Source organism: Panthera tigris, chromosome B3, assembly GCF_018350195.1.
Source record: "Panthera tigris isolate Pti1 chromosome B3, P.tigris_Pti1_mat1.1, whole genome shotgun sequence".
NCBI lineage: Eukaryota > Metazoa > Chordata > Mammalia > Carnivora > Felidae > Panthera > Panthera tigris.
This window is the reverse complement of record NC_056665.1, coordinates 58,816,865-58,841,757: the sequence shown is the minus strand read 5'-3', so window position 1 is coordinate 58,841,757 and position 24,893 is coordinate 58,816,865. Positions and strand designations below refer to the sequence as shown.

The window sequence follows — 24,893 nt, the reverse complement described above, 5'->3', positions numbered from 1 at the left end:
GGGGGGCAGAGAGAGAGGGAGACACAGAATCGGAAGCAGGCTCCAGGCTCTGAGCCATCAGCCCAGAGCCTGACGCGGGGCTCGAACTCACGGACCGCGAGATCGTGACCTGGCTGAAGTCGGACGCTTAACCGACTGCGCCACCCAGGCGCCCCAAGATTACCCCTTATCTTTACATCACTTGATAGCTCACTTCTTTTTAGCTGATTAATACTCCATTGTATGACTATGTTGCAGTTTATGCATTCCCCCATTGAAGGACATCTTGATTCTTCCAACTTTTGGCAATTATGAATAAAGTTGCTATAGACATTCATGTGTAGACTTTTGTGTGGACACAAGCTCAACTCCTTTGGGGAATACCAAGGGGCAATTTTTTTTTATTGTAGCAAAACTACCATGGTACATTTACATGCAAAGTACAATTCAGTGCCATTAAGTACATTACAATGTTGTGCAACCATTACCACTAACTGGTTCTAGAACTATTTCATCACCCCAGCTGGAAGCTCTGTTAAGCAGTCACTCAGGTATTAATTTTAAATTTTGTTAATTAAAATTAAATAAAGTTAAAAATTAATTTCCTCAGTTGCACTACCACATTTCAAGTGCTCAGTCCACCCATGGCTTGTGGTTAGTGGCTATTGAATAACACAGGTCTAAGGGAAAAGAAGTAGAGGCAGAGAAATAACAAAAACAAAGTCCTTGATACAGGAATATACTTTTTCAGAGAATGGTTAATTAGCCAGTAGGATGGGAATACAAATAGCAAGAGGTAGGGAATGTAGTCATGAGGTAGCCAAGAGTGAGCTAATGAAGGGCTTTGCATGTTATAGTGAAGACTTTAGATTTTATTTTAAGGGTGTTGAAAAATTTATAAAGAGGTTTAAAATGATCACCTTGGCTGTGTTTTGGAAAGATTGACGGAGGTTCAAGAATGGAGCAGGAAGACTTATAGTATTCCAGGTCAGAGATGACGGTCCTTGAACTAGGGGAGATAGCTGAGGTGGTAAGTGTTTGGATTCAAGATATACTTTCAAGGTTTAATTTATTGCACTTACAGTGGATTGGATGAAATATAAGAGAATTATATTCTATCCAGTGGAGAATACTAAGAGAGAAACAGGTTTGAGAGTTTAGTTTTGACCATGTTAAGTTTCAGATGATCATTGCCATCAAGTGAATGCAATATTAAAGTACAATGGCAGTTCTGATACTATTTCAATGTTTATTATGAATATTGCTTTCTTAGTTGTAGTATGAGAGTGATAAAAATATGCCTCATGGGGCACCTGGGTGGCTCGGTTCATTAAGTGTGTGACTCTTGATCTCAGCTCTTGATCTCAGGGTCATGAGTTCAAGTCCCACATTGGGTTCCATGCTGGGTGTGAAGCCTATTCAAAAATATCTCATAGAGGGGTGCCTGGGTGGCTCAGTCCGTTAAGCATCCAACTTCGGCTCAGGTCATGATCTCGCAGTTCGTGGGTTAGATCCCTGCATTGGGCTCTGTGCTGAGAGCACAGAGCCTGGAGCCTACTTTGAGTTCTGTGTCTCCCTCTCTCTCTGCCCCTTCCCTGCTCACACTGTCTTTCTCTGTCTCAAAAATAAATAAACATTAAAAAAAATTTTTTTTAATATCTCATAGAGATAGAATTAATGTAAGACTGGATTGTGAAGTGCATGACTTATATATCAGATAAAAGGTAATAAGGGGGGCGCCTGGGTGGCGCAGTCGGTTAAGCGTCCGACTTCGGCCAGGTCACGATCTCGCGGTCCGTGAGTTCGAGCCCCGCGTCAGGCTCTGGGCTGATGGCTCGGAGCCTGGAGCCTGTTTCCGATTCTGTGTCTCCCTCTCTCTCTGCCCCTCCCCCATTCATGCTCTGTCTCTCTCTGTCCCAAAAATAAATAAAAAAAAAAAGTTGAAAAAAAAAAAGGTAATAAGGGATTTGCTGAAGGATTTTGTTAAATATCCAAGATGCTTCTATCACATTAGTTAGTGAACACCTTATTTCATTAATATTTTTAGATAGCAATAATTTTGTATGGTTTAGAAAGCATGCATGCCACTAAGTTTTTGCATTAAGTTTTTTTTCCTGTGGCTACTGCTTTGTGTATAAATATACCTGACTTTTTTTAAGTTCATATTTTGAAACCCTTATTTTATTCTAAAATCTTGGACAAAGTTTTTACTGAAACTTAATGACATTACGAACTGTCATTTATAAATGAATAAATAATCTCATTTGACTTTCACAACAATCCACTTAGATATTGCAGGAGAGTCTAGTAGAAACTATTAGATGTAAACGATGAAAGTTAAAATCAGAACATAATCGTTATCCTCTGAAAAAATGTTAAAATGTTAAATAAATTGCAAAAGCATTTAGGCTTGCTACCAGCAAACTTTCTAAACTTAACAGGAAACAGTAGGATGTGGTATAATGAACAGAAGGACAGCTTGCTTGAGTCCTGATTGTATTTCTTACTACTGGATTATCTTTGGAAAGGGTGACTGTTTTTTCCTTTGTTCTCCCTTCCTCCTACCTTAAAAAAAAAATTTCAGCGTCTTCAGGTGAAGACTTGCGGGGTGGGGAGGGGTGGGGGGGAGCTCTAATATCACTTATTCACAGGGTTGTTGGGAAAATCAAAATGCATATAAAAGCACTTTGTAAATGGCATATTTAAGTTTTAGAAGAGCGAACACTGGTAGTTATTACTATTGATAATTTTTTTCAGAAATATTCCCAATTTTTACCTGATTTAAAAATTATGTTGGTAATCAGTTGAAGTAATTGTTTAACCTATATGGTTTTCCATGATATACACTGGATAATCAGTAACTGTTGATTTCCAGTTAGTTTTTCAGGAATCTATTATTTGTGCACTAATACCAGTTCTGCTCGCTGATACACCACTGGCTGTCAGTAAACATCGCATTCAGAGCATTCTTGTAATCGGAAGATATCGGGTGCAAATGAACTCTGAGCTCTGGCAAGATCTGCAGTATGTAAGGCATTCAGGAGACAACTCACCTGCTCCACACTTTGAAACAACCAGATTCACAAGGGTTCTCTGCTTACCTCGCAGCCTCATCTCTCTCCACTTTCTTCCCCTCAACTCCTCTATCCCCAGCGCACAGAAGCACTACCCTAACTACTCAACACAATCTCATTTTTGGATTTTTTCCATCTGTTTACCTAGGCACTCTTCCTTTGTAACATCAACTCTTCAGGTCATCTCATGAAAGCCTTCCCACACCCCGTTTGTACGCCTGTCAAGAACTCCTTGTGGTCATTTTAGCACATTGTATTTAAATTGTTTACTTGTCTGTCTTCTTCAGACCGTGAACTCTGAGAAGGCAGGGTTCACGTCTACCTTGTATCCCTCGCATTCTAGTATGGTCTTCACACGTTGTGTTTTTTCAATAAATATTTCTTGATTGAATAATGTGAGTGGCCCAGAGTTTTAGTAAACAGATAATGCTCTTCCAACCATTAGTCTTGGTTTTTTGATAGTTCACTAGGGCTAGATGCTCGGATTGATACATTTTCACTCCATTAGGCTGACAGTCCTTAGACCCAGACAAGCAGGTAGGAACTCATTTGTCTGAATGATCTGACTTCTCGGCAGAACCACAGCCGAGTTCGCGTGGAGTCGAATGGCGTGGGCTTGTGTGACAGAATCACAAGCAACTGTTATGCTCTCTAGGCAGAGAGCTGGAAAGAGGACCTTCAAGGGCCACCGGGATCCCTGGAAAGATGAAGGATTCGTCTCATCATGGCCTGGGGCAGCGCTCTACACACACTACCACCTCCAGCGCGCCAAGGCGTTAGTCCCACCCCATCCCATTTGGCTCCACCCACAAGGCGCGCCCGGGTTACTAACCCTAGCCGCCAGGGTGAGCGACGCGTTCCTAAGCCCCGCCTCCACGGTGAGGGCGCGCTCCCCCTCCCAGCTCTGCCTAAGCAGTTCCGTTAGCAGCGGGAGGAAAAACCGTCCTTCGGGTCCCCGCCTCTTCACTCCCAACGCTTTACTCCCTACTCCCCCTGCAATCACTACACTGCCAGCTACGGAGGCCCTTAAAGTACAAATATCCCCCAGGTCCTGGCGTATCCTGATAGGTTTTGTCCTTGTTCCTCCATTCGGTCCTAAGGGCCTGCGTGCATTTTGTGTCAGGAATCAGGCTTGTGAGTTTCTTCCGGCGGCAGGAACTCCAACGCTCTTTACGGAAGTAAAAGCTGGATTTTTTTTTTTTTTTTTTTTTGACTCTGAGGCCGCCCGCATTCCTTCCCTCCCACCTCGCGGAATTGTGGCGGGAGGGGGAGGAGAAAGTCAAGGCGCCTGCGCGGAGAGGCCGCTTTCCATCCGGGTCTCTGTCCGTGCGGTGCAGCAGGTCGGTAGGCGGGAAATGGCGACTGGCTGAAGGAGCTGGTTCTGTTGCTGCTGCGGGCTAAGCGGGAAAGACACCACACATTGCGCAGTCGGGACCATCGCCGGAGCCTGAGGACACTTTCCTGTCGTCACAGTTAGGTAATCCCCCTCGTCCAGACACTGCCGCTGCTTCCAACCTTAGTCCTCCTCCTCTTCCAGGGCCGTCTGCCGGGGTCTCCTCCCCTTCTCAACCGGGTTCTCCAGCGGCTCCGGCGCCTTGGTAGGCATGCACTATTGGCGCCTTATGAGTGCGCTGTGTGGAGCCTCTCTTCTCTGGACTTTCCCCTGGGAACAGAAAGGGAGCTCACTTCCCGCCAGCTTCAGCTTCTAGGCTGCGGCCTGTGTTGTGATTTCTGGGGTTAGATTTCACTTTGCTACCCACCCCCACCCCGATCTCACGTTCCTAGTCCCAAACCTTGTGGTCCCTCCGGGTAATTGGGTTAGATCAGCTTTTCTAACCTTGGCCCACCTCATGTTTTCGGTATTTCGTTCTTTGTAGTAGGGTGCTTTTAGGGGGGCGTTGCTCTATCTCAGTTTTTATAAACATTTTTTTGAGGATCTGGAATTAGAGATTTCACTGAGTTCTGTTTATCTTCTGTACTGTTAAAATGTTGAGTTGACATTGTTACTTTTTCGAATCAAGAGTGATAGTAAAGGACAGCCCATGTGGAAGGCCTGTGGTTTCTGTAGTGGTCAATTAAGGGTGAATCTTATCGCCCGTAGTATTCTACGCTTTCTTTGGGGATTAAATAACTATATGAATGTTTACTTTTGCATTCTTGACTAGAATTCTGTGGTAAATAATTGCATAAGTAAATCGTGTTTATTTACTTCTCACCCTAGTGGTGGCTGGATGTGTGAATGATGTTAAGCACTTTAGAGTACCTTAGGGAAGCCTAAAGAGATACTGCTCGTAAACTGCCCTAAGATCCTGAAATGAAATGTACTTAGTAAATGTTCCTCCAAGGCAAGGATTTATCTTTCTAGTGCTAATAAAATGGTACCATGATTACTGCCCAAGATGGGTATACAAATTAGTAACTTGAGTGATAGGTTTATCTTAGTAATTGTCAGATTGTAGAATTTTTTACATAGTCACCCCATTCTTTGCCAAGTTTTAAATTTTCCTTTGTTGTCCAGCTGTTATCTTTGTAAAAGCAAGGAAACGTCTAGTTGAAGCTAATTTTATCTCCCCCACCTCCACCCCCCCCCCTTTTTTTTTTTTTTTGCGTTGCAGACCAGTTTTCCATAAAGAGAAGTAATAATGACACTGTTGGTGTTTTTCAGAATTTATTTTTCAATCTTGTTGAATTTGGGACCTTGGTACTTTTTTCCCCCTTACTAGTCAGATTAAGGTTTTAAAACGTGGTTCATAATGCATATCAGTTGATATTTTTAACTCACAGGTTTTCAGTTCTCTAGGTTCAGTTTAGAAGACTTCATTAATGTTAGCATATTAGGGTTAAATTTCAGTGATAAACAAGAATACACCAACATCATTATAGTTGTCATTTGGTAGATTCCCTCCAAGGTCATAAAGAAAGTCAAGGCAAAAGTAGCTCTTATGTGAAGCAGTCTTTTAGGATTGAATTGAACCTCATACTTGTCTTCTAGGACCAAAAGGGAATGGGAAGTGGAGGTGAGGGCATAGTGGATGCTTGCTGAACCTATTTGTTTCAAAAAATAGGGCCATTATGTGTTTAAAAGAATGTAAAATAATTGGACTCGTGTAGGCTTCATCTCTGTTTTAATGACCTTTTTGGATAGTTTATAAAGCATTAATGTTTTTAATAAAATTTGGCTTTCAGATGGCTGAGTGAGCATTGTATGTAGATTTTGTCTTCAAGAAATCTCAAATTGTTTAAATTCTACATTCATTCAGTATCTGTGCTCTTTTCATACTCTTCTCAGTACAGCTTGAAAGGATGTAAAAGCTGTAAGTGGTATAGTCCTTAATCTCTGTAGTCTTGTAGCTATATAGAAATTCCAAATAGGATTGTATAGAAAAACTGAATAGGATTGGTGTGTCTTATAATATTCCATTCTACATAGTGTCTCTTGGGCATTTCATTTGAGCTAGTAATTTATTCTTTTCCACTGTTAAGAAATTAAGAAGTGGGGGTGTTTTCTCTCTCCCAAATTTATCTATGTTTGAGATTTCTGGTCAAGAGGTTTCTTCACAAGATTATTATAGAAGAAAATCCATACAATTCTGGTTTCTAAATTGTTGTTTAGAAAGATGTTCTAGGCTCTAGACTTGTAACTGTAAAATTAATTGCAGATTGAATGAAATGGTATTAAATTATTTCAGTCATAGGAGAATGTACTTTGGGTTAAAGCAATAAAGAACCAAGTGATTTGTCAGAATTTGAAGTAGACAGTCTGCAATTTTATTTGTAATTTACCAGGTTGTTGTGAAAAGCATAAAGTAGAAAAGACACTTTAAGTCAGAAGTGTCAAATGTTCTGAGAGACCTCATGTATGGTGTACTAAGGTAATTATTCTGGGTAGGTTAAAAAGTTACCTAACCATTTTAGGGGTGCCTTTCTGACTCATTTAGTAAAACATGTGACTTTTGATCTTGGGATCCTGAGCTCTAGCTTCATGTTGGGGGTAGATAGAGATTACTTAAAAAAAAAAAAAAAAAAAAAGTTACCTGACCATTTTTAACTGGATTAGCTATGGGGGGTCATTTGCTATACTTTGAAGATGAGAAGATTTGGGGCCCCTGGGTGGCTCAGTCAATTGAGCATCTGACTTCGCCTCAGGTCATGGTCTCGCGGTCCATGGGTTCAAGTCCTGTGTTGGGCTCTGTGCTGACAGCTCAGAGCCTGGAGCCTTCTTGGGATTCTGTATCTCCTTCTCTCTCTGCCCCTCCCCTGCTCATGCTCTGTCTGTCTGTCTGTCTCTCTCTCTTTCTCTTTCTCTCAAAAATAAGTAAACATTAAAAAAAAGAGAGAAGCACTTAGATACATGAAAAGAAGATGAGAAGATTTAACAGATATGGAGCTTATGATAAAACCATACAATTAACAGTTTTAGTTTTAACTTACTTGACATTTGTGAGGCACCTATCTAAGCCAGATCTATATTCACTACTGGTTGTATGACTACATTAAATTTCAGGTCACCTTTTTTTTTTTTTTTTTTTTTTCTTTTAACGTTTGTTTATTTTTGAGAGAGAGAAAGCATGTAAGCTGGAATGGGTAAAGAGAGGGAAACAGAGAATCCCAGATAGGCTCCAGGCTGTCAACACACAGCCGATGTGGGACTTGAACTCACAAACTGTGAGATCATGACCTGAGCTGAAATCAAGAGTTAGCCGCTTAACTGAGTGAACCACCCGGGGGCCCCTAATTTTCAGTTTAAACTGTATTAAATTGTAATTGGTTCTACATTACAAATAGGTAGACTAGATGGTTTACTGTGTAGTATAATTTGAGAATTGTTAGTGCCTAATTTTGTGTCTCTCTTGTGTATTATGAAATTCTTTTTAAATGTTTATTTATTTATTTTGAGAGAGAGAGCCTGTGGGAATGCATGTGGGAGCAGGGAAGGGGCAGAGAGAGGGTGAGAGAGAATCCCAGGCAAGCTCTGCACAGTCAGAGCAGAGCCCAAAGCAGGACTCAATCTCACAAACTGTGAAATCATGACCTGAGCCAAAACCAAGAGTCAGACACTTAACCAATTGAGCCATCCAGGTGCCCCTCTGAAATTCTTTTTAAAATGATGTTTAAATCACAAATTCTCTGGAAGATAAACTTTAAACTATTGTCTTTTATTGGCAATATTATCTCGTATGAGTTTATCAGATAAACTTGCTGATACCACAAACAGGTGAGGGTTCAGAGGCAGTGCTAAAATGTAGAAGTAAGCTTTTATGTGCTGACTGATCAGGAGAGGTGTGACATAGGAGCACTGACTGTCTAGCAGAGAAAGATATGGTGGGGGTCGAGTCGCAATGAGAAACTTGGGTTTCTTGGGGTCCTTAAGGAATCTTGTGAATCTGACAGTAATGAGGGGTGAGACTAAGTGTGGCCCAAAGAATGGGAGAACTGTAAGGACAAATATGACTTAAAGGTTTGGCCAGTTTCCCTCAGTTAGTATGGTATTTTTAGAAGAGTGAAGGGAAACACTAATATGCCATTGAAAAAAAAATAGTGTAAAATTTTTACATAATAAGTCTTTTAATTTTATTATAAGGTCACAATAGGCCAGTTGAGTATATTTTGGATCCCATATTTTATGGTATTCATAAAGTCTCCTGTATTAATTTAAAGAGACTGTAGGAAAGGAAGTATGTCTAGATTAAACATAAATCATCAGCCGTACTTTGACTTGAGGTTCTAGCAATCAGGTTTTCATAATAGCTATAATAATTTTAGAACAGGAAAATGTGTTTACTACCTTGATTAAAGAAACATAAAACTGTACTATTAGAAGACACCTGAATACTTCAGGAATAATTGAGATTAATATTTAGTAGTAGTTGCATATATAGTTTAGGAAGAATATTTTTCTGTGGACTGAATACTTATATATTAAGAAATTGTTTGAGGGGCGCCTGGGTGGCTCAGTTGAGTGTCCGACTTTGGCTTGGGTCATGATCTCACAGTTCCTGAGTTTGAGCCCCGTGTCAGGCTCTGTGCTGACAGCTTAGTGCCTGGAGCCTGCTTTGAATTCTGTGTCTCCCTCTCTCTCTGCTCCTCCCCCACTCATGCTCTCTCTCCTTCAAAAATAAATAAAAACATTTTTTAAAAAATTAAAAAAAAAAGAAAAATTGTTTGGGAAGTTAAAAAGCAGACATGTTGTTAAAAGTAGATAAGGGGAAGATTTTAAGTTTTTATTTATTTATTTTGAGAGAGAGAGAGATGTGAGGGGGCAGAGAGAAAGGGAGAGAGAGAATCCCAAGCAGGCTCTGCAGTGATAGCGCAGAGCCTGATGTGGCGCCAGAACTGACAAACTTTGAGATCATGACCTCAGCTGAAACCAAGAGTTGGTCACTTAATGGACTGACCCAGGCTTCCCAAGAAAGGGAAAGATTAAGACTCCATTAGCAGCATAACTTGGCATTTTAAATTTCTTATGTTGACCAGTTAATTTTTAAGTAGGAATTTAAAAGTACACTTTATTAAAAGTAGAGTATATTACTTGTTAAAGAAAAATATCCAGAACACATAAGTATCTTTTTAGTTGAGAAAAAACTATGATTATTTGTTTTAGGAATAATTACTTTCTTCCTGGTAGTCCCCAAATATGTATGATTATCCTGTTGAGTTGAAAATGATTAACCTCTCACTGATCTTAAAAGTACCTGCTTTAGTATTTTTTGTTAAATAAGATAATTAATTATACAGTCCTTTAATTTTCTGAGGTACTGATAAAAATTATTTGAAAAATATTCACAATCACATTTCAAAAATAATGCACTTTTTCCTTATTGGGAGTATGCCATTTTATTTTTTTAGTCATAGCAAACAAGAGTGTACTTCTGTAAGAGAATTATGACTATACCTAGTCTTTGACTATTTATTTATTTATTTATTTATTTATTTATTTATTTATTTATTTATTTAAAGGATTTTATTTTAAATTAATCTCTGTACCCACTGTGGGGCTTGAGCTCAAAACTCCAAGATCAAGAGTTGCATGTTCTACCCACTGAGCCAGCCAGGTGCCCCGACTAGTAATTTAAATAGAAATTCACTTGGGGCTCCTGGCTGCCTCAGTCCATACAGCATGTGACTCTTAATCTTGGGGTTGTGAGTTCAAGCCCCATGTTGGAGGTAGAGTTTACTTTAAAAAAAAAAAAAAAAAAATTCACTCTTCGTAAATTCTGTCTTTATCTCAATCAAAATGACTAATTTTTTCTTGGTAGGTAGTGTAAGAATAGTAGGGATTATTTCAGATACTGTAAATTTATTTTGGGCAAAGGCCTTGGTGTTTACTACATAATTTTAAAGATTTTTAGTTAATAACTATTTTTCCTTCTTGTCAATCTCATTAGCTTTTTATTCCTATAAGTAAATGTTTTCTACAGGTTTCAGATTTCTACTGACCTGAGTAGGTTAATACAAAATTAATTTTCTTTTTTTTAAATGTTTGTTTATTTTTGAGAGAGTGCAAGTGGGGCAGGGGCAGAGAGAGAAAGGGAGACAAAGGATCCAAAACGGGCTTTGCGCTGACAGCACAGAGCCCAGAGCCCATTGCGAGGCTTGAACTCAGAAACCATGAGATCATGACCTGAGCTTAAGTCAAACACTTAGCTGACTGAGCCACCCAGGTGCCCATAAAATTAATTTTCTTTAAGTAAATAGAAGTTTAATCAAAGAGTATAAGTAGTTGTATCTATCCTCTTGCCCAGTTTTGGTGAGAACTAAAATAAAAGCACTTTTAGGAAAATTCTGCTAAGTTTAAGTTCACTTCTTTTATTGTCAAGTTTCTTTGTTAATGTGTTTAAAAAGTACATTGTAACTTGTATGTATACAGGTGACCCAGCAAATTAAAAAACAAAAATGCTGGAATATATATATATATATATATATATATATATATATATATATATATATTTTTTTTTTTTTTTTTTTTTTTTTTTTTTAGAAAGGATAGTAATATGATGAAAAATAATAGACAGGAGTGACAAGTATCGTATGTGCTTTTTGAGGAAAAAGAAAAGTTTCTCATGAGTATTATGGTACTCAGTTCTTATGAATTCATAAATTATATGTTTGCTAACACCTTGTGTTATAAAGTGTTATTGATAAGAATTTCTTTCATACCATGTAGTAGAATGCTCTTTTTACAAGATGTTTAAATTATATTTATTGAAGGTAGTTAAAATTAAAAGTCTCCAAATTATTGTTCTATTAAAGCTTAGGTTAAAGAAATACAAAAATGCCCTCAGCAGGACATACTACCTCATTCTGTCCATAACAAATACTGATTTTGTCCTAATGGTATTTCTACTGAAGACATAAAAAGGTTTTAAGTTGGGGTACTGCTAGTAGTATTTTAAAACTTTATATCTGAATGGTTGTGCCTTAATAAGTATTTTCAGTGATTAACAAACTGAATAATGCACTCTTTAAAAAATCAGAGTTCATATTTTCATAGAGTGTTATAGTCATCAATTTAACAATCCACATATTTTGTTTCTCTAGAGAAAAATAATTGATCATAGATTTAGAAAAAGCATTCTTCATTGTTGTTCATCGAAGAAAATTTTGCAAGGAAAGAACCTCATCTGCTGGGTTTTTTTTGTATATTCCCTATATTTTGACAAATGCTTTTGATTATAAGTTTATTATGTTTAGTAGCTTCTAAAGAATCTTATAATGTTAGCTAGTAAAAAAAGACAAAGTCCTACATCAAAAATAGTAATAACCCCAAAATGACCACCTATCTTTATCACACTTTTTGGAGAAGGATTTGATGAAAACTCTTCTTGTATTGGAATTGATGCTTATGTAATACTCCTCTACTAAGTTCTTCTGCCCTAGTTGACTTTTGACTTTTATTAGATGATAAGTGGGAGGGACAGAGAAATCTCTTCCTTCTCTGAAGTCATTTAATGAAGGCTTAGGGAAGTTGTGGAGATTAAAGTGGACAGTTGCAGTACCTCAAGTTGTTGATTTCAGATTAGGCTAGAAATATAGATAGGAAAAACAGATGCTGACACTTTTGGAAATGTCATTTGGTATTAATGAAGGCAGTGATTTTTAGCTTTTTTTTTCATTAATATAAATTTTAATATAAATCCAGTAGTGATACTATTTGTAATAGTATAAATTAACAAACTCATAGAAATCTAGACCTAGAGGAGACCAAAGGGCCATCTAGTCCAGTAAAGTCTTTGTTTTATTAATGATGAGCCATTCTGAAGACTTTTTAACATGTAGTAAGTGTTTTAAATTCTTAATTAGGGTGCTGTGGGATGAGTTGTATGTGATAGGATGAAAACAGCTCAGCTTAATTAATGACTCATTTCCCATTTTGGCACCTTTTTTTTTTTTTAAGGTAAAATTTACATATAGTGAAATGCACAGATCTAATGTCCAGTAATTTCTGCTGTTGAGGAAATGAAATGCTAGAATGATTGCATGACTTAATCAGTGTCTGGCCGCTAACTAATGATAGATTCAGGACTGGTACCTCCCTGTTATTCCTTAAATAACTCCCTCGGGAGGCTACTCTGGAACCTTATATGCGTATATTCTTTATATAGCCAACTTACAATTTATATGTGTCTAAATTTTAATGGGAAAACCCAGACTTTGTTTCCTTTAAAGTTTGATTTGTAATCTTTTTACCGTTGTCTTTATTTATTACTCACTTTTGTTTCCCTCTTCTCTGCTTCATTCAGCAAATACTTGTTTAAAGGATATACATCAGGGTGGTCCTAGAAAATTCGTTAAGAATCCTTTATATGCAGTGTGCTATTTTGTTGTTTTGATAGAAATTTGTGCACTCAAGACCTCATTAGCAAATTATTAACTGAGTTTATGCTTGTAGCATTATTATAATCTTGTTAGCACAAGATCATCTGTAACCATAATTGTTTGCTTCAGATATTGCTTGGAATCAGGGATTTTGTGAAGAGGAAGGAAATCTTATGAGGAAGGAACATTTTTAGTTTTATTTATAGGCCCCTTTTTGTGAGCAAGAATTGATTGCTGCAGTGAGGGTTGTTTGTGTTTCAGTGACATAGTTTTTTCCCATTTTCTAATCTCTGGTCTCTGAGGAAAATGAGAAAAATTTATGGTTCAGTTCAACATAGATTGAGTTATCTTATGTGCCAGGTTATTGTTACAGATTAGATTTCTGCCTTCAAGACTCTTACAGTCTAGTGCAGTTAAAGATATAAATTATTTCAGTAGGATTTGTTAAGAGCTTAGATACAGATAATATAGGTTTACATCAACTTGGGGATGTGGAGGCGGTTACTTAACTTACTGGGGTGCAAGATACTTGGGCTGAGCTTTCAGTGATGAAGATAAGAATTAGTTGAAAGAAAAGAATGTTTGAGGTAAAGAGAAAAGCAGAAGTAGATACAGCATAGTGTGGGCAGGAAACTATTATTATTGGAGTGCAAAGAGAGAGGCAGCAAATAGCAATGAAAAAAGACTTAGATCATGTAGGGTTTTATACTAGAGTCTAGTCTTTATTTTGAAGACAGTTAATGAGAAGGAACAGGCAGATTTGTGGAGTGGGGAGGATGGATTTAAAGGGGACAAGACTAAGAACTGTTTTAGAGGTGAAGTCATCAGGGTGTGTTGATTGTAGGAAACGAGGAATGACTAGGATATATAGGGTGGTTTCTGGTTTGGTTGATGGGGTAGACGGTGGGAACATTACTTGCGATCAAGAAGATAGTAAGAGAAGCAGCTGGCAGGGTCACTCGGTAGAGTGTGTGGTTCTTGATCTTGGGGTTGTGAGTTTGAGCCCCATATTGGGTAAAGAAATTGCTTAAATTAATAAACTTAAAAAAAAAGAATACAGTAGGAAATAATACAGTAGGAAGAGTAGGTTTGGGTGTGACGGTGGGATGGGAATGTGGGTGAGAAAGAGTTCATTTTGGGGTAAGTTGAATTTGAGGTGCCAAGTGAAAGTGATGAGAAGGCTGTTGGATGTGAGTCTGAAATTTAGAGGTGGTAGAGAAACTAGCAGAATTAATTTCGCAATTGATAATGAGCATTTGAAAGAGATTTTCTCCCCACCCTCCACTACTTTCCCAATCCTTTTAGTTGGCCTGCAGGTAAATAGAAAGCAAACTTCATTGCCCAGTTTTAGATTGCTGAGCAGTCAGCTCTTTCTATTCCTGAAATGAGGTCTGGTTTAAATGTTGAAAAAAGTTGAAATGTTTTACATTATATACTTCCCCCCTTGTAATGTCATGAGTTCGTAGGCTTAAAAATGTCATTGCCCCATTGTTAGGTTTGTTTTATGATGTAATCTAACTAAATTGTATCATTTTCATTCATTAGATCCATTTCCCTAGTGTACTCATTTCCCAGTCTTTACTTGTTTTATTCTGTTCTATTGATAACAGAAAAGGGCTTATCTAGTAATGGAGCTCCTAGAGAACCTAGAGGATATGTTAAATTCTAACATAAGTAGAATTACCAAGAAGAGGAAGTATATGCATGTTTAAAATTTTTCCTTTATATTTTAAGTGATAGTATTAGATTATTGCAGATGTTGTATAGGCAATTTCTGACCTGTACTTGGCCCAGTTGTTATTAGGGTAATGCTGACCTCATAAAATGAGTTGGGAAGTGTGTTCCCTTCTATTTTCTAAAAGTTTGTGTAGATTTGTTTTGTTTTTGTTTTAAATGATTTCTTTTTTTTTCAAGTTTATATATTTTGAGAGAGAGAGAGCGTGCATGTGCATGCACGAGAGGGAGAGAGGCAGAGAGAGAGGGAGAGAGAGGATCATGAACTGTGAGATCATGACCTGAGCGGAAATCAGGAGTTGGACACTTAAGTGACTGAGCCACCCAGGTGCTTCTGTTTTAATGTTTTGTTTTAAATGTTTGGTATGATTTTCCAGTGAAGTCATCTGGACCCCTGTGTTAGAGGCTTTTCCTACAATTTCAATTTTTTAAAATAGATGTAGGACTGATCAGGTTACCTATTCTTGTGTGAGCTTTGGTGGCTCAGTTTTTGAGGAGTTTGACCATTTCATGTAAATTGTTGAATATACGGGCATAAAGTTGTTATATTCCATTATTGTTCATATAATGTCTGTGGGATGTGTAGGGATTTCACTTTTCATTCCAGATGTTTGTAATTTGTGTCTTCCTTTTTTCCCCTCAGTCTTACTAGAGGCTTATCAATTTACTGATCTTTTCTAAATCAACTTTTGGTTTCATTGAGTTTTCTGTTTTTGACCTCATTGATTTTTGGTTCTGTTGAATGCTTTGTCTTGACAGTGGGTTGAATTTTCTTCCTTTTTTGTGTGTCTTTCAATATTTTATCAAATGCTAGATATCATGAACAGAACAGTTAAAGACTGAGTAGATAGTATATATACCTGGAAAATTGTGTACCTGGATTTTTAGTGTAGGGAGTCCAGTTGATCTAAGTTTCAGTTTTGTTGTAACAAAAGAATTTTTTTTTCTTTGTGAAGAATATTTTAAGTGCACCATTAATTGCAAACTTCTCTAGTGTTATTTGTGCTTAAGCTAGAAATTGAGGCATGAGAAAGTATTTCTCAGTTTTCCTGATGACTTTTAGTTTTTGGCTTTCCTTGTGCACCTGTTTGTGTTCCTTTGTAGATTCTCCTCTCTTCCAGTGGTAGATTACAGTTGTGTTAATCTGTGCTTGTTAGGTGTGCTCTTTCGAAGGGACACATGTACGCCAATGTTTATAGCAGCACTATCAACAATAGCCAAATTATGGAAAGACCCCACATGTCCACTGATGGATGAATGGATAAAGATGTGTGTGTGTGTGTGTGTGTGTGTGTGTGTGTGTGTGTGTGTGTGTGTGTGTATACACACATATAATGGAGTATTACTCGGCAATCAAAAAGAATGAAATCTTGGGTCACCTGGGAGGCTCGGTTAAGCGTCCGACTTCAGTTCAGGTCATGATCTCACGGTCAGTGGGCTCAAGCCCTGCATCAGGCTCTGTGCTGACAGCTCAGAGCCTGGAACCTGCTTCAGATTCTTTGTCTCCCTTCTCTCTTTGCCCCTCCCCCTGCATCTTCTCTTTCTCAAAAATAAGCATTAAAAATTTTTTTTAATAAAAAATAAATTAAAAAAACGATACTATCAACAGTGAAAAGGCAACCTATGGAATGAGAGAAAATATGTGCAAGTCATATATCTCATATGGGTTTAATATTCAGAATATATTTTAAAACTCCTGCAACAACAAAAAAAAATCGAACAACCCAGTTCAAAAACAGGTAAAAGACATTTCTCCAAAGAAGATATACAAAAAAGCACATCAAATAATGCTCAACATCACTAATCATTAGGAAAATGCAAACCAAAACCACAGTGAGGTACCTCTTCACACCACTTTGATAGCCATTATCAAAAAACAGAAAATAAGACTTGTCATCAGGGATATGAAGAAACTGGAACCCTTGGTGCACTGCCGATAAGAATGCAAAATGGTGCAGCCACTGTGGAAAATACTGTTGGCAGTTCCTTAAAAATTTAAACATAGAATTACCATATGATCTAGCAATTCTTCTAGGTAGTTCTAAAGAACTGAAAGCAGGAACACAAACAGATATTTGCATAGCCATATTCACAGCACCGTTATCCACAACAGCCAAAAGGTGGAAGCATAAGTGTCTATTGACAGAAGAGTGTATAAACAAAATGTGGTAGAAATATACAATGGAATGTTATTCAGCCCTAAAGAAGAAGGAAATTCTATAATATGCTACAACATGGATGAAACTTGACATTACACTAAGGAAAATAAATCAGTCATGAAGGGACAAATATATGATTTCACTTATACCTACTCAAATTAAGTACCTTATGTACCTATGTATTTGTGTACTTTGTATAAATCTGGTTTTTCCAGGCCTTTCATAACAGGAATTGGAATGGACCGATAAGTAGGATTGGGAGAAAGAGAGGTTTGGGGAAAAGATAACAAAAAACCATAGAGGAAGGCCTAACCATAAGATAGTTTTGGGAGAACCACAATGTTTAGGAAAGAGGAAAAAAATCTGCTCTTCTGGTCCTGCATTTCATCCAGTGCCTCCACCTTCCACCCTGTGCTGGCTGTGGGTGCATGATCGCTGCATTCCAGCATCTCCCATCATTGCACAGCCCTTGGGGCACCCAGGCCCACAATGTTGGGCCCCAACAGGGACCTGGGCATGCCAGTGGAGGCAAGGGTAGAAGGTGAAGATGATGACTTCAGGGAGGCAGAATATGCTACCATTGACTCCATGTTGGACCAGATCAACTCCTGTCTTGACCACCTGGTGAAGAACAACCACCTCCACACCCACTTCCAGGAGACTCCAACCAGCAGACACACTGTGAGTTCCAGCAGCAGCTCAGAGAGGCCCCTAGCAATGCCAGTCTGTAGACTCAAGAAAACCCTAACCAGCCCTAACCCTGCCTCCCTGGGTGAGGCTCTGACCTAGGCATTCACCACCTGGCTTAGATACCTTTTCAAGGGCTGGCCTACAGGTCCCCTGATAGACCTGCCTGCCTGGACCACCTTTCTGGTACTCCTCTTGGCATGCAGGGGCCAGCCCTCACCCACCTTATCTGCCTGCCCAATTTTAGGGCACTTTCCACTCTGCCCAGGCCTTGAATGTCCACCCTAATTGGGTCTCCAACAATAACAAAACAAAAACCAAAAAGAAAATGTAGGACGCATTGGGGAATTATTCTCTTTACTATCAGCCTAGCCAGTTTGAACCCTTTCCTTTGGTCTAAACCAAGGAAAAGGCAAGGGAGTTTATGCCAAGCAACCTGAGCACAAACAAGTCATGGAATTACAAATTGCAGCTCTAGATCAGAAAGGAAAGCTCCTCTAATTGTAGAGTTTTACCTAAAGATCCACTTTTATACATTAATTGGGTTCTGCCTACACAAAAGAAAGCTGGGAAAAAAATGCTTCTACAAGCCTAACAACAATTACAAAAATGGGATAAACTACAAAATCGAACTTCTCGAGCCTATCAGAGAGCTGAGGACTTAGGGCAACCAAATAAATATCCAAGAAAAGGAAAGCCTTTCCTAAGAGAGACAGGATATAAGCACTGGCTCACCTATGGCAGAGCAAGGGAAGAGCCATAAAAACATTAAAAAAAAATCATGTAAAATTGTTAATAAACTCCTTAAAATTAAGGCAAAGTAGGCTAGCACAGAATGTAGTATTCCTGGAAGCTATAGACACAATGGAAGTGTATCTTTGCCACAGACTTCCACCAGGTGCTCACAATATGGGAACACATGAGTAGAAAGAACCTTCCTCTGCGGTGCAGAGCTAAAGAGGGGAGCAGCTTGTACCTGGGGAAAAAAATATCAAAGCCTCAACCAGATCTTTTTCCCCCAAGGAAAGAAAATTTTAAAGCCAGGGGAGGGGCAGGTCCAGTAACCTTTAGGGCATAAGTGAAGACATGATTAAGGAGAAGGGTAAAGTCTAAGAAAAACCCGTCTACCACTAATGGGTGGGGCAGGAAACAGTGTGGGCAGAGGGATCTTAATACAACTGTCTTCAGAGATCTCCTCCTTAAGGCAAGGCTCAGGGAACTCTTTCCAAACAAGACCTGAAAAGCTGCAAGCCTAATTTGGCACTGAGAGGCAATCACTGACAGAGCCCCACTCCTTATGCCCAGATACACAGGGCCTATCCTACATTGTGACTACACCAGAACAACACCAGGCTAATGAGCACAGATTTTTTTTTCCTTTCTCTTTATTGATTTTTTTTTTTTTTTAATTTACATCCAAGTTAGTTAGCATACAGTGCAACAATGATTTCAGGAATAGATTCCTTACTGTCTCTTACCCATTTAGCCCATCCCCTCCTCCCACAACCCCTCCAGTAACCAGTCTATTTGTTCTCCATATTTAAGAGTCTCATATGTTTTGTCCCCCTCCCTGTTTTTATATTATTTTTGCTTCCCTTCCCCTATGTTCATCTGTTTTGTATCTTAAAGTCCTCATACGAGTGAAGTCATATGATATTTCTCTAATTTCGCTTAGCATAATACCCTCTAGTTTCATCCATGTAGTTGCAAATGGCAAGATTTCATTCGTTTTTTAAAATTTTTTTAACGTTTATTCCTTTTTGAGAGACAGAGGTAGAGCGCGAGTGGGGGAGGAGCAGAGAGAGAGGGAGACAGAATCTGAAGCAGGCTGCAGGCTCCAGGCTATCAGTACAGAGCCTGGACAGGGCTCGAACTCAAGAAACATGAGGTCATGATCTGAGCCGAAGTCGGACACTTCACCAACTGAGCCACCCAGGTGCCCTGATAGTGTCCTTTATTGCAGAAAAGTTTTTAACTTAAGTGTAGTCCGGTTTATCTTTTCTTTTTTCTTTTGTTGCCTGTCCTTTTGTGTCATATCCAAGAAATTATTGTCAAACCCAATGTCATGAGCTTTCTCCCTATGTTTTCTTCTAAGAGTTGTATAGTTTTAGCTCTTAAGGTCTTTGATCCGTTTTGAGTTTGTTTTTATATGTGGTGTAAGGTAAGGGTCCAACTTCATTTTTTGCTTTTGGATATCCAGTTTTCCCAGCACTAGAGATATATGGTTTTAATATGAGTACAGATAGGCTTGGTGTAAAAATAGGGAATATAGTTTTCCACACGGTTGATATAATGGTTTAGAGTCTAGATTTTTCTATCGTTATATTATGGGTAAAAGTATGCCATAGGAGCTGCCCTGGAACTGTAACCCGCATTTGTAACACTATTTCTATGAGAAGTTGTATTTTGAGCTCCCAACTGCCAGTTTGTAAACACAGCTGTTTGTAAGTTAACCCTATTTTAAGGCTTTGTATAGACAGGGGTTCATTCAGCGGGAAAATCACTTGTGAATGACTATGTATTTAGAAAAGAGCAGAAGTAAAAACAAACTTTAGAGGGTAATGGGAAATTAGAATTTTTAGTGGCTTTTTAATTAGTTTTTTGTTGGCAATAAATATACCATTTTTACATTGCCAGTTATTTTTATTGAAATTACCTGGAAATTGTTCCTTAAAACACTTCTGCTGTGTTTTCCACCTCATTTTCTTCCATCATAAGATGGAAGTAATGGATACTACTTTATGATGTTGAAAGATTAAGTGAAACAATGTATTAAAAACCACTTAGGACAGTGCCTTGGATGGAGCAGTTAATAAAGGAAAGCTATTGGTTAATATATCACTTTAACCTTTTCCATGTTCAGATACATGTAGTTAGATAGGAACTTTATTTTTGAAAAGGATAGGTTAAGGATTGGTTTTCTGGAGCACACAGGAAACTTACTAGAAAACCAACACAGTACTTTTTTAGGCAGTGTTTTGGTAGTGTGCTTGTTTCAATTATGTTTCAATATTCAGGTAAGCATAGACATTTGAGCCTTTATTTTAGGATTTTAGTAATCTGCAAGAAATGCGAAGAGATTAAATTAGCAAATATTTATTGAGATCCTTGGAAATACAAATTGTTTTTGAAGTAAATATAGTTCCATTATATTGGGGAGTTGGAACAAATCATGTAAATACCTAACTTTGCCATAATTGGCAAACTAAAAAAGTTATATAATATTTGTTTTTAAGTATTAAAATGAAAAAATATTCAAGCTTTGGATTTAAAACAAGGAAAATTATGCTTAACCAAATTGCAAGAGTTAAATTCTTTTTAGAAATTCTGCATATTGGGGCGCCTGGGTGGCTCAGTTGGTTAAGTGTCCCACTCTTGATTTTGGCTCAGGTCGTGATCTCATGGGTTGTGGGTTTGAGCCCTGCATCAGGCTCTGTGCTGACAACATTTAGTCTGCTTGGGATTCTTTCTCCCTTCTCTGCCCCTCCCCTGCTTGTGTGCACTAGCGCATGTGCTCTCTTTCTTAAAATAAACTTAAAAAAGAAAAGAACTTTTTTATTAAATAAGCGAATTGATGTTATATATTTGCAGGTTTTATTTGGTTCACTTTAAAAGTTCTTTTTGTTTAGAACTCATTTAACATTTTGAAATACTTGCATTAGGAAGTATTGAGCTTCATGTCTCCTTAAGTTATTTGAGCACAATATAGGTTACCTTTAAACAGAGAAACTATCTGAAAGATTTCTGCTTTGGTTGGGGAGGTTGAACTAGAGTTCTTTTCAACTTCAGTCCTTTGATTCTTTATTATTATTATTATTATTTATTTATTTGAGAGAGAGAGAGCATACATGCTCGTGCACAAGTGGGGGAAGGGCAGAGAGCAAGAGGAGAGAGAATCCAAAGCAGTTTCTGTGCCATCAGTGCAGAGCCTGTTGTGGGTGGGGCTCGAACTCACAAACTGTGAGATCATCTGAGCTGAGAGTCGACACTTAACCAATTGTGCCACCCAGGTGCCCCAGTATTTTAATTCTTAAAAACAAAGACAAAAAAACAAGGAAGGGGCGCCTGGGTGGCTCAGTTGGTTAGGCATCTGACTTCGGCTCAGGTCATGATCTCACAGTTCATGGTTTTGAGCCCTGTGTTGGGCTCTGTGCGGCCAGCTCAGGGCCTGGAGCCTGCTTTGGATTTTGTGTCTCCCTCTCTCTCTGCCCCTCCCCTGCTCTTGCTCTGTCTCTCAAAAATAAATAATAAAATAAATAAATAATAAATAAATAAATGTAAAGAAGGAAAATTTAAAATAAAATTTTTTTTTAAATGAGGAAAGGGCATGCATAGGCATTTAACCAAATGGGAACTAGAGGTAGCCTATAAATATAATTAAAACATTTAATTTTACCTGTCATGACTACAGTTTAAAGTCATTTTTACTTTTGGGGCACCTGGGTGGCTCAGTCAGTTGAGTGTCCAACTCTTGATTTTGACTGAGGTCATGCATCCCAGGGTTATGGGATTGAGCCCCACATTGGGCTCCACACTGAGCATGGAGTCTGCTTAAGATTCTCTCTCCCTCTCTCCCGCTGCCCCTCTCCCCCCTTAAATTAAAAAAAAAATCATTTCCTTCAATTATCAAACATTTTAAAAATTAAAAAGAAATTCTGATGTGCAGGATTCAGTATGTGGATAGCTTGCTTGGCCCTCTTTAGTCCCCGTTGTGCATGTGTGCTGCCTCAGCCAGGAATGTGGTTGGCGCAACAACCCCTGCATCTGCAGGCTATTAGAGCTGTTGGCCTCCTACTTCACCTGCTACAGAAATTATTACTTATACCAGAAATGTCACTTATACTGATGATACCATTGAGTGTGGTCATTGTCCGACTGCTGTAAACCATCAGTCTCTTTTTATGGTGACCTCAAAGTTGACATTCCTCTCAGCCTGACAAACCATCTGAGCTTGCAGGTGGAGTAGGGAGTAGGGGAGTAGAGCAGTCCCAGACAGGAATGACACGGACTCCTAACGTTCTTACCCAAAGTTGAGCAGTTTTATAAGGATTCTTAGATTGTTATATGCCTTTGGTTTATTTTTAGAGTACTGAAGTGGTGGTTTTTGTTATTTTGTCTAACTGAATGGTTGCTTTTTGTGGAGATTTATTCACCTCTTAAGCTGGACATAGAATTCCAGGGATTTAACTTCCTCTATATCTGTCTTCTTGTTCTATACTGTTCTAGGTTTCTGAGGACCCAGTAGATGATAGACCTGGAATTAGAAGTCTAAATAATTTTATCTCATGACAGACTCACAATAGCCATGCCAGTGCTATTACCGTATGCATGATTTTTGAAGCCATATATGCACTTTTTGCTGTGTTCTTCACATTCATCCCTTACTTAAAAAATTTTTTTTCTTTGATGTTTGTTTATTTTTGAGAAAGAGACAGAATGTGAGTGGGAGAGGGGCAGAGGGAGAGGGACACACAGAATCCGAAGCAGGCTCCAGCACAGAGCCTGATTCAGGGCTTGAACTGAGGAACTGTGAGATCATGACCTGAGCCGAAGGTGGTTGCTTAACTGACTGAGACAGCTGCCTTCATCCTTCACTTTTAAATTTTAAATAGTTAAGTATGTTTACATTGTCAGAGAATATACATACTCTACTCTCTTCCTTTTAACCTTCATTTTGGTTTTTGCTGTATGAGTAACTAACTCCATGTTGTATGTTTGATATTCACCATCGGTTCTAATGCAATATCTGTACTCAGTTTGGTTTTCTCAAATGCTCTGTTAGAGTTTTTTAGGAAGGCCACAGTATTCCCAGAGTTTTTGCTCATTGACAATAGTTGGTGGCCATTATTCTTGTTATTTTTGTTGGATATAAAATCCTTGGTTTACTTACATGGTCTTTTCTTGATTATTTTATTTTAAATATATAACTCCATTTTTCGTCTGGCATGAAGTGTTGCTGTTGAAAAATTGAGAGTAGTTTAATTTTTTTTTTCCATTATAAAGTCACTTAGTACATGTCTAGATCGGGGATATGCAAACTGTTGCCCGTGGGCTGACTGCCTGTGTAGACACAGTTTTATTGTACACAGCCATGCTCATTTACTTACATATAGTCTTTGGATGCTTTTGCTAAACACTGCCATAGACAATATTGAAACCAATGAGCATGGTTCCAGACACTGATATTTGAGTTTCATTTAACTTATACCCTGTGATCTGCAAGCCTAAAACATTTACTGTGTGGTTCTATAAGAAAAAGTTTGCCTGTATCTGGCTTAGATGCCCAAAGGAGGATTTTTTTCCCGCATTTAAAATTAAAGTTCAGTAAAGTTCTAGTAATTCATACCAGACTATGTTTTCATATTTGCTTTTCTCAGGCCTGTTTCTTTCAATACAGAGTTTCAAACTTTTCCTATTTCTGGAAATTTCTCTTGTTTTTGAGTATCTGATCTGTTTTCAGTATTTACCAGTTTCTCTTGAATCTTCATTTGTTTTTTAAGACTTTTATTTTTTTTTCATTTTTTTTTCAAATTTTTTTTTTAACGTTTATTTATTTTTGAGACAGAGACAGAGCATGAACAGGGGAGGGTCAGAGAGAGGGAGACACAGAATCTGAAACAGGCTCCAGGCTCTGAGCGGTCAGCACAGAGCCCGACGCGGGGCTTGAACTCACTGACCGAGAGATCATGACCTGAGCCAAAGTCGGCCGCTTAACGGACTGAGCCACCCAGGCGCCCCTAAGACTTTTATTTTTAAGTAATCTTTACTCCTAATGTGGGGCTTGAACTCACAACTCTCAAGATCAAGAGTTGTATTGCTCCACAAGTAAGCCAGCCAGGCACTCTTGAATCTTTGAATCTTTTTTTTTTTTTTTTTTTTTTTAAGTAGGCTCCAAGTGCACTTGTGGGGAGCCCAGTGTGGGACTTCAACTCAACAACCCTGAGCTGAGATCAAGAGTTGGATGCTTAACTCACTGAGCCACCCAGGCGCCCTGTGTTGAATCTTTTTTAATGTGTGAAAATATTCCATCTTTGTTCTGTTCATTTAATCTTTTGTTCCTTTTTTAGTCTAGTTTAGAAATGATTTTTTGTTCTTAATTTTTTACAAGTTCTTTTGCTTCTTTTCCCTTTCCTTAAATCCTGGTTAAAATTGTTCCTTAGTATTAATGTCTTTAAGCATACTTGGAAATAGTGTGTAGATGTGATATGCTTTTGTGGATTTATCTTTTGCAATCTTACTGTCTGTAGAAAGTTAGAGATTTTATTTTGCTTCTCAATTTTTTTTTTTCTTTATGACTGTATGGGCTCTGATCTAATTTCTGTTACTTTTTAATGTGAAATTCGTTTCCTTGAACTTTTGGAAAGAGGTTTGGTTCAGGACAGTTGTTGACTTAAACGGAGCTTTCTGTTATTTTCTTACCATGTTAAAAAATATGGAAGATTGC

At 38.2% G+C, this 24,893-nt stretch overlaps 1 protein-coding gene and 1 pseudogene across 4 annotated transcripts in view; both read left to right on the top strand.

Moving 5' to 3' along the window:
* Positions 1 to 4,360: 4,360 nt before the first annotated feature.
* CTDSPL2 (CTD small phosphatase like 2) overlaps positions 4,361 to 24,893 on the top strand; it is an 80,345-nt gene continuing 59,812 nt past the window's right edge. For 3 of the 4 annotated variants that reach the window (XM_042988980.1, XM_007081755.3, XM_042988981.1), the window contains exon 1: positions 4,361 to 4,530. The gene's annotated coding sequence lies outside the window, so the exon portion shown is untranslated. The other variant, XM_007081756.3, reaches the window with a different exon arrangement.
* Positions 16,883 to 17,636, top strand: LOC102966931 (annotated as a pseudogene).